Consider the following 11,047-nt stretch of genomic DNA (forward strand, 5'->3'; position numbering starts at 1 on the left):
GAGAGAGCATGAGTAGGGCAGGGGCAGAGAGACAGGGAGACAGAATCTGATGCAGACTCCAGGCTCTGAGCTGTGGGCAGCTGTGGGCACAGAGCCGGATGCAGGGCTCGAACCCGTGAACCGTGAGATCATCACCTGAGCTGAAGTCGGATGCTTAACTGATTGAGCCACCCAGACTCCCCTCAGGTGGTTGGCATTTTGTCAGTCCAGGTTGGGACTAGCCAACCTGGCTCTGAGAAGCTTCAGAGATGTGAGCAAGAAGAAATGGGCTTATTTTTAGTGGATAACTGTCCTCCAAGCAAAACAACTCCCCTGCAGGGTTAGGTGGAATAGTGGTTTGTGCCACAGATTTGGAACTTTGGGAACTCTTATTTTTAAATATTTGTGATTTTTATGATATTTATGAAATGAGTTGCCATATTCTTGAATCAATTATATGAGCTTTCTTACACAGCTTGCAGTGATTGAGCGTTGGGGGGGGGGAGGGGCTGCAACTGTTTCTCTCTTAACTCAGCCCAACTTCCCATTACTGATTTTTGAAAATGCCCTATGGACTCTCTAGTCATCAAATATTATTGAAACCCCATGTAAAATAACCAGAACATTTGTATTTACTTTCCATATGGATCATGCAGGGGTTTCCAAAATAATGCAAAATATATTTGGCTCGCTTGTTTTGCACTTTGTGAACCCAACGTTAAAACAAACCAACAAAAACTAACAATTTTTTCATAACATATAAACCTAGGACACAGCTGGCTTTGTCAATTAGGCCACTAATAAAGAAGAGATATGGAACCAAAAGCCCAAAGAACGGCTCTTCTTAGAAAACAAACAAAATGTTCACCGAGCAAGTGGAAAGATGCAGGTCAGCAAAGCACTTGTAAAACAACAGTGTGGTGACCAAGGCCCTGCCTGGGGTCAGACAGACTGGGGCCTCAGAACCGCTCCACCCTATACTAGACGTACCTCTGACAAATGATTTGTCCTTTCCAAGCCCCACTGCTATTTTTTTTCCATGTATAAAACAGTAATAATGGCAATTTTCATCCATTTACATTCCACATGTGTTGAGTGCCTATTATGAGCTACACCCTCTTCTGGTGCCAGGAAAACAGCAACGAATAGACAAGACTGTCTGTCCTTGTGAAAGTTACCTTTGAGTGGGGGTGAAAGAAAGATACACAAAAGAATCAAGTAGATGTATAATGTACTGAAAGATGAAAAAGAGTAAGATAGGGAGGACGAGGTAAAGATATTTTAGGTAATGTGGTCACAAAGAGCCTTAAGATTATGGTAACATTTGAGCAACTATTTTAAAGACCAGGGAGTATGTATACCTTTCCTGGGTGAAGATATTTGAGACAAAGAGAATGTGGATCCACGTTTGTGGCCCCCAGGCTGCTGTTCCTTAAAATAAGAATACTTTGCTCTCAAATGCCAAGTCCCATTAGGGTCAACGCCTCAGGGAGCCTGGATTTGAGGTTGTGTGTCCAGTAAGGGATAGGGCGGTGGGGGGGGCGGGGGGGGGGCTCTGTATGTCAAAAAGACAGCATGCGGGAGTTAGAAGAAAAATTCATGGCAGGTGACCAATAGCCATCATAGGCATCGTAGCAGAAAAACAGTTTACAAATACTATTTCAGAAATGGAAAAATGGGATTTGAAATTCTCTGATTGGCAGTTCTCCTAAAGGATAAATCAGTCATGAGAACAGGAAAAAGAAGAAGAAAAAAATGTTGTAATGTTATTCTAAATGAGTGTTTAAAATTACACAGAATCACAAACACTGGACACTGGTGATGCTTTTCCCAAGTTTTACATATGCTAAGAAAGGTCACATTCTAGAATATCTAGTTTATGACTATTATGTTGAATATTAAGCTGATTATTAAATAGGCCTATATGATCTAGTCATGTTTCATTATTTACCTTCACTTTTAAAAAATGTTTATTTATTTATTTTGAGAGAGAGTGAGCATGAGTGGGGGAGGGGCAGAGAGGGAGAGAGAGAACCCCAAGCAGGCTCCACGTTGTCAGTGCAGAGCCCGATGTGGGGCTCAATCCCACAAACCACGAGATCATGACTTGAGCCAAAATCAAGAGTCAGTCACTCAACTGACTGAGACACCCAGGTGCCCCATACCTCCACTTTTGATATGTAGAGAAAGCTTACGAATTACGCCCTGCCTTACTTATAAGCATCTAATAAACTAATTTGGCTATTTCTCAACTGGTTATTTAATCGGAAACTTCTGTGAATCATTTGATAAAACAAATCAGTCTCAAGTCCTCTGAATACTTAGATATTTGTATATTGGATTTTTTTAGTATAGGGAAAACCTGTTTCTTCTCCAGCAGGAAGGACAACTCAGTGTCACAGAAAAAGAAAGCTGGTCACTTTATTTCTTCCCTTCACTGTCTCCTGCCCAGCCTAAGCTTGCGTGGCCCATGGAGGAGCTAAGCTGAATGCTGTTAGAACACCCTGAGTATATCACCAGGGAAGTGAGTGAGGGCTGATCTGCTGACCATTTCAGCCTTGTCACAAAGCCACCCTGCTGACACAGAGAGGATAGATAAGCAGCCCAAACTGACCATGACCCTGGGAACACAGAGGAAGGCTGCCCCACCTCTCCGTCACCCATGAATCTGTAGTTAACCTTTGTATATAAGTGTTGAAAGCTTGTGCTTTATGGAATTCACAGGCATCATTCTCCCAATTTCTCAGCAAATTCACTAGCTTTAGCGGGTGAGCTTTATGGTGAAATTAAGGCATTGGCAGACCATGTCATTACACCGCTGAAATCTTCTAAATATAGCTCTAAGATTTAAGAATAGCATTCATGCATAATTCTTATAACCTGGAATGATATAAATAAACAAAAACCGGAGTAATATCATAAAGACCAGGCTAATGAATGGAAGGTGGCCTCTCCACGGTGGCTCATTTAAGACCCAAAAGTGGCGTGGATGGATGCTATTATTAAATATACAAATCTGTTTATACAAATAATTGTTATCGCATCTTTAATAACACCAGTATTATAGTTTTGCCCACGTCCTAAAGATGTGTATACTTATTTTTCCTCACTAACCAATATATGTCCCGATAAAAAATTAGAAACAAGGCCCTAATCCTGAATCTATTCACTGCTCTCAGCTCATCCTAAACATGGCCTCCCAAGGAAAAACTACAAATAATCATGTTGATCCTCAACATCCTCCATTAACATTATTTTCCTTCATTTCCTGTTGGTGCTTATACATATGCCTTTGGTCTTTGCGATGTGTCGTCTATCAAGAGGAATTTGCAAACCATTCATGAAATTTAGTCAAAGATGTGTTAAAAATGTGACTAGTACCAGAAATAAAGATTTCAGAAAATATTGGGGAAACATAGGATAAAAGAGAGAGCACAGAGAAAAAGGTAGGTATCCACTTTTCTTTGCTTCTCTACATAGTTAGAAGAAACAAGTATTTTCCTGGAGTGACAATAGACAAAAGAACACTTTTCAATTATGTCATTTATGCCTTTTTCATAACTCTATTCATCACTTGGCTTTGTTTGTATGCATATGTGCATGTGTTTTCTCTTTTGAATAAATTAGGCCTAGAAAGCAAGGAGAAAGAGGGAGGCAGTGACACTGCCCAGGAAGGCGCAGAGAAAGTTTAATGGAGTAGGTGATGCTTGGGCTGGAATCTAAAAGACCAGTGCTCTAACCCCTGAGCTATGGCACCAACCACGCTTGGGCTGGAATCTAAAAGATGATGCTTGTGGTTGGATGAAAATGGGGAAGGAAAATCAAGGCAGATGGAATAGAGGTTGCAGAGGCAAAAAAAAATATAGTGACATTCTAGGCTTGCCTCGAAAAGCCATATAAGTGGAGCCTTAAAGTATGGCTTTTAGCTTGGCAGTGAGGAGAGGGATAGCTTTCCATCTTGAGTTCCACCAAAGAAGATTCTGAGGCAAGGATAGTAGTGCATATGGTTTACTGGACAAGAGATCTCAGGAAAGTCATTTAAGGGAAGATGGGAGTAAACAGGGAAGGGGGGGTGGCATACAGAAAGGTGAGGTATGTAGCCATTTATCGCTGTGGACAACTGGAATCCTGTGAGGACACTTTGGAAGAGTATGTAGACTATACTTCAGAGTTTCCCAGGGCCTGAGCAAGCCGGGACATTCATTGCCTAATTCCTCTGTCATCATTGGAGGAAAGCACCAACTCCGGCTTGTTTTCTGCATGCGCTAAGTATTGTGCTGCCATCAAAAGAAGCCCTTGGTCGGAGTCATAGGGGCTTGTAGTGAGAAGAAGCTTTCTGTGGTTAGCAGTAACCCTGAGGTGATAAAAGGAGGGCACCAACTTTCTGCCCAGCCTTCTTTCCTACTCTCTTAATGCCATTCTCACATTATCCTCTCCATGCCAGCCTTCTCCATTACTTAGGAATGGCTCCATCAGGGCTCAGTTCTGCATCGTAACCCGAGATAAGAGATGTTCCCCTCAGCTCCTGGAACGAACTAGTCTCTTGGGGGAGAGGTGGAGAAAATAACAGTGTTATTTATATACTCTAAACCCCCAGTCCACAAATTCTTTTGACTTGATATCCTTCTACCAGATCCACCCAAAGATCTGTTGGTTGTTGAAGTACTAAAATATTTAGTGACTTAGAAACAAGTAGAATAAACTCTTCCCTTCCAGAAGAGCCCAGAGTCTGAGAACTTCCTTTCAATGAGGTTTTTGACAATCTTCTTCAAAACAATCGTGGTCAAACTCAGGAGCCCAGGTGTGTGGCCCACCTAAAGACTTAGGTATTTTATACTATTTTTAGATTAGAAAATGGCAGGGAGAATTTACGTTAGCTTCCAACATTTTTAAAAATTCTCCTTCCTAGTTAAAGTGGGTTTGGAAGATCCTGTCTCCATATTCCTTGACTAAAAAGACACTAAGCCTTTTTTTTTGCCCTGAGACATTTTTGCTTCAATAAATTACAGTTATTTGTTGAGTACCAATGGCTTCCTGTTACAGGTAAAGAAAATCTAAAATCTGGGGCACCTGGGTGGCTCAGTCGGTTAAGCGTCCAACTTCGGCTCAGGTTATGATCTCACAGTTCATGGGTTTGAGCCCCGTGTCGGGCTCTGTGCTATCAGCTCGGAGCCTATGGCTTGCTTTGGGTTCTGTGCTTGTGTCTTCCTCTCTGCTCCCCACCACCTCATACTCTATCTCTCTCAAAAATAAATAATAAACATTAAAAGAAAGAAAGAAAATCTAAAATCTAAAATGACCTGCAAAGCTCTGGCCCTTCCTGCTTGTCTGGCCTCATCTCAAGTTAGGCCAATATGAGCTTACTCTGGTCTGGCCACGCTGTTCCCTTAACATGGCAAAGTCCTTAGGGATTTAGATGTTCACTTTGCTATACTTGAAATCTCCCCACATTTCCGCTTGTCTAACTTTCTCATTTTATTTACATCTCTGGTTAGATGTTACTTTATCTGAGATGTTTCCTAACCTTCCGTTTTGAAATGTCACCATGCTTTATCTTTATCCCCTTAGACTGCTTCCTGGTTTGGTCACTTTATTTTTGTTCACAGATTCATCCCTAGTGCCTGGTACACAGAAGGTGCTCAATGAACATATGCCAAATGAATAAATGCCTTGGGGTCATAGGATTGTCAGACACTTTTTTTTTTTTTTTTGTCCACAATATTTTAATGCTTTTCCACTTTTAAATACTGGTTCCAATTTTGTGATTGTAACATTTGGGATGACAGGCACTTTCATACAAATAAAATTTAAAGGAAAAAAGATCTTAGACGGATTGCAAGGATTATATTCTAATGGAGAAAAAATGGCATAATTTTCCTATCTGCAAGGAGAAAGTTGTTTTCATTAGGGAAGTCGAAATTTATAGGGAAAGGCTAAGGTTGTATTTATTTGAGGACTAGTGATTGACACAGTCATACTTTTCTATGTGCTTATTTTGTTTCCTTTTTTTGTGTTAAGTGTTTCCCTCTCACTCCAAGATATGGTATATAAGGTTATCCTGACTCCTAATGAGGGCAGGGCAAGGTATTAGTTTCACTTTGTTCAAGTTCTTGCCTTCAGGCAAGGATTTGACAGCATTCATTAAGGTAACAATCTTCTGAATCAGTGTGATTCATTTGGTGTTTTATTTGCCTGTTTTGTTTACATGAACACAGTAAGAGCGGCTGATTAACACACAAAGAACTTTTTAATGTGTGGTTAGTAAGATAGTCTGAAATGATATTAAGACAAAAGAAAAAAAAAAGCCTTTATATGGAGATTTTGTATATCCTCAGGGGTTATAATTTCAACTTTTGTGTGCCAGAAATATCAAATTGCCTTTATTAGCTTGCTTAAAGATAGCAAGAACCAATAAATATTGTTTACTTCTCCAGGTTTGGTCTGGCCTTCCTATCACTGCAGAGATACCTGTTTTTGTTTGTTTGTTTCAATTCTGAGATCCCCTAGTTTGTCTATGCTTCTGTCCTGAAAGAAGGAGACTATTTAACTTCCTGTAAAGCTGAGGTCCCTTTAATCATAGACCGGATAACAGACCAGTTACTGTGGAAGACTTTTTAGGTACCAAGTCTCACTTTCAATTTAGCTATATTATCTAGAATTTCTAAAATAAACACGTTTCTCCTGCACATAGAAAACACACACACATTTATATATATATATACAACACACACATATATATTGATTATAATATATATTATATATGTACATATATATACATATATACATATATGTACATATATATACATATATAATATATATATATAAAGAAAAGATGTAGGAATGATGTTTCCCCTTCTGGGCACAGCATTTGAGAGAGAACGGCTACCATCCATTGAAAAGTAATGCAGGAAGAATTGGCAAACAAAAGACATAAGGAAAAACAGGTTCTGTTACGAACTGCAATTAAATGATAAATATGGTGTCTGGAAGTAGTATGGTTTCAACGAGGTGGTCTGATAATTGATTAAAAGACTTGATCATAAATGTTTTCTTCAGTATCAAGCCAGTACCCCAAGGCATCTTCACTTTAATTCCATTTGTGCGCCACGCATATGGCATACTCCCCAGGGAGGCTAAGTGTGGAGCTGTTTGATTTTCACAGCCACTGAGAAACAGGATTTCTGCAAGAATGGGTGGCTTTCTGGTTCACTTTTCCCCACAGACTTAGCAAAATCACTCGCACACAGTAGAGATGCAAGAATGATTTTTTTAAAAATGCATAATATGAATGTATTCTGTGATATTTTCCTCATTGAAGATATTTTAAAATGAACTAAAATAGCTGATGTTACATGAAGCAGAAATACCTACCAGAATTTAGATAATGGTCATATACATGATTTGACCCCCAAATATCCATTTTGGCTTTCATTTCAAACATCTGGTTTTTAAAAAAAGTAATATAAAAATGATAGATTGCTGCACTCCTTATATTTCCTTCATCTGAAAAATTTTAATTCAATTTCCAGTTATTTTCTCCACTAAATATGTTAACAGTATTTGCTCTTATTATTTTTTTTTAATTTTTAATGTTTATTTTTGAAAGGCGGTGGGGAAGGGCAGAGAGAGAGAGACAGAATCCGAAGCAGGCTCCAGGCTCCAAGCTGTCAGCACAGAGCCAACGGGGGGTCTCGAACTCATGAACGATGAGAACACGACCTGAGCCAAAGTCAGAGGCTCGAATGACTGAGCCACCTAGGCACCCTTGCTCCTATTTTTGAATGGGAAGAGTATCCATTTTCTGTTTCTTAATGGTAATATTTAGGTCTTCTTTCTCTGATTTTCCAAGAAAATGGTTCATGCTGAGTTCAAATAGTAATTGAGCCCCATCCAGAACGTAATGGGCAATTACAGATCTCTCTAATTTTGAGAGCCTGTGATATGAGTCTATCCAAGTGGTCAGCTCCATACCTACGAGAAGAGCGTGTGGATAACCATTCTGGCCACTTGGGACTACCCTGAAATCTATCTGCAAATTCCATCCCCTGCCCAAACACTAAAATGGCTCTGATGCCCACGTAGGCCTCTGGAGCAAGCTAGAATCCAATCTTGTCAGCTTCAGCCTCTGGTGTTCTGCTGTATGGTCTATCAAGCATACACTCAAGAAATTTAGACTGTCACTACTGTCCCCAATGTGCCAAACTATCTCAAGAACAAATGGCCCAAATCATTGTGAGAAAAATCATACTTAAATCCAGTAAATCAACCAAACGAGGCTTTTCTACAGCATGCCCAAGTACTGCGTGGCTATTTCAGGGCCCAGATGAAAAGCAAGTTGATGAATGTCAGTTACACTATTCAAAAGCCCAATGAAGTTAAACACTCGTCCATTTGGAATCACAAAGGCAATGCCCACTTCGCAGCACATATACTAAAATTGGAATCACAAAGGCATTTATATCCAAGAAATCAACCAGTTGAATAATCCAATAGATCTCAGAGACCCTGGGGTATCTTTATTATGGTCAATTACATAATAAACCACTTCTTTTTAACAGTCTGCCATTGGATATCTTTCTCAGTTTGCATATCATTTAAAAGTTCTTCCATCCATGCTTCGTATTCCAGTTCTGATAAAAGTCTGAAATGTTCTTTTCTCAAAAATAGTAGCTTGCCCTTTCCTATGTTGGACTCACTTCCAGGGGAGTAAAAGAAAACACTACAAATAGCAATCGAAAACTAGTCAACCCAAAGAATAACTTTCATTTTCCCCCCTTCCTTACACTTTCATTAAATAGTTCTTTCTCCTTAGGAGGGAGCGCTTACCACCATTTCCATACGCCCCAGCATGTTTACAATGATCTCCAAGTAGTTTCTGCACTGGTTTAAGAATTATCAACAGGAGAGGAACCAGTACCATTGAAACGGTAAAGTGTAGAAACTCCTAATATCTCTTAAGAGAGAACCCCTAGAGGACTCAACACTGATGAGCAGGAATGACTGAAACTTCTTTGATCAGTAGCTGCCCAGAAAAAGAGTCATTCCATGTTGTATGTTTTTGGGTAAACATCCAAATGTCCTTACTTTTGGTACTCCAGAGGCATCCTGTTCTTTTGTTATTGAAAGCCCTATAAAAATCAAAGTTTCCAGGCAGAAAAGCGAATCTGTCACACTGATTTGCTTCCAGGCCCTGACACTTATTTACTATGTGGTTAATTTGTATTTGATGATAGTCCAGTGAGGTTATGTACAGCTACTGTGTTACATTTTCTCCAGTTGGTCAGTGAGTTATATCAGGAAAAAATGCAATTCAGTAGCGGACTGCAGGCCATAGATGAAGGTCATCTTTGCTAGATTATCTAGTCGTGGCAAATTAAAGATGATTAGATGACTCCTTCCAATTAGTGAATGTGTTTCTTTGCTTGCTTTTCTGAGTTAGTAGGTATTGCAATTGCCTATATCCTTTTTCTTCCCAACTATAAACTCAATGAGAGAAAGGATTATGACTTGTTACTATTAGAACATCAACACCAGGGACAATACCCGCAAATAATAGATGCTCTGTAAATGTGCTGAAGGAAAGAATACATGAGCCAGCAAAACTGTTTCTTAAATGCCCACTAGAACACCCTGGTGAAATCAATTAGCCTTGATCCAGAAATCAAAAAGTTCAAGGCACAATGCAGTTCACTTTCATTATCTATCCTTTCATATCTCTTGAACGTGCTGAGCCTCAATTTCCCTGTCTGAAGAATGAGCAGAAATTAATCCAACAAGCCCTTCTGAGACTTGTGTGGTTCTCTTAAAATAATGTAGATGAAAGCGCTGTGAGTTATAAGCTGCTGCATAAATGTATGATCAGACATGGCATGTCCCCCTGACACGGATCAGGGAAATACTTTAGGAAGTGAGTGGGGGGTGTAAGAAGGTGGAGAATGCTTAATTTGCCAGAATTCTCTGGGGAGCATGGAATATGGTTGTAAGAAACATTTGATACATTACTTGAGGTACTGAGTGAGATCTTTTACCACTCCTACCCCAAGAGGCATGCTCCACTTTCAAATAATGCTGAATGAAGCTTTCTTCTAAGAATGAGCTCTCCACTTAACTGCAGATTTTTGAATACAGAGTGGGACAGAAGTATGGAGCCAGAGGGGCACTGCTTGAAGCACAGAGGATGATTTCCCTACGCCCAGCAAACTTCCCTGAAAATTAAAGAGACAATCATTTATTTCTTTAAGACTTTGAGATGATGATGCCTATCAAAGATAACAAAGCAAAAGCCTGTCTGGGATGTACACATATTGTACATCCAGCCGCATGTATAATCACATCAGAATCATATTGGACCTAGAGAAACTCCAGACTGTGTATCGTGAAGTCAGAATACATTAATGTAGGAGGGATCAAGCTCAATCTTAGCCAAAAAGTTAATCTCAAATAGCAATGTTGGGACAGACCTGGAGTCAGAACCCAATATTCTACCTCCCGGTGTACTAAACATTTTACAAGTGATTATATTTTAAGCATTGATTCAAAACCATTGAACAGATTGGTGATTTGTGCCACATTTTTCCATTCTCTCTCTCCAAATGGATGGCCTACATTCAAACCAGGCAGATAAAAACTGGTAACAGCTTGCTAATGGATGTCAGAATCTTAACTCATTTTATTCAAGTGTTCATTTATTCCTTAATTCATCAAACATGTATTAGATGCCTAAATGGTCCAAGCATCTGGAGTTGCATAGGGAATTATAGTAAATACAAACAAACATTGTGTGTATGTGTGATCTGAAATGTTTACTAGTTGTGGTATGAGAGAAGAAACATACCATTAAAATAAAACATTTGGCTCTTGGGCTAATTGCCAAGATGTTCGAAAAAAAAAAAAACAAAACAACCATGTCCATTTTCTGTGCTCCTCATCATGACTGTGTTAAATCAAGAATATAAAGCCGCCACCAGAGATTTGACTGCAGTATTTCATTTCTCTTATACAAATTAAATAGAATACTGACATTCAAATTATGCCTATTTTCACCTTAATGCTTTTGCAAGATTACCTG

At 39.4% G+C, this 11,047-nt stretch overlaps 1 pseudogene; it reads right to left on the reverse strand.

Moving 5' to 3' along the window:
• Positions 1–7,750: 7,750 nt before the first annotated feature.
• On the reverse strand, positions 7,751–9,324 carry LOC102950725 (annotated as a pseudogene).
• Positions 9,325–11,047: the final 1,723 nt, after the last annotated feature.

Source organism: Panthera tigris, chromosome F2, assembly GCF_018350195.1.
Source record: "Panthera tigris isolate Pti1 chromosome F2, P.tigris_Pti1_mat1.1, whole genome shotgun sequence".
Lineage (NCBI taxonomy): Eukaryota > Metazoa > Chordata > Mammalia > Carnivora > Felidae > Panthera > Panthera tigris.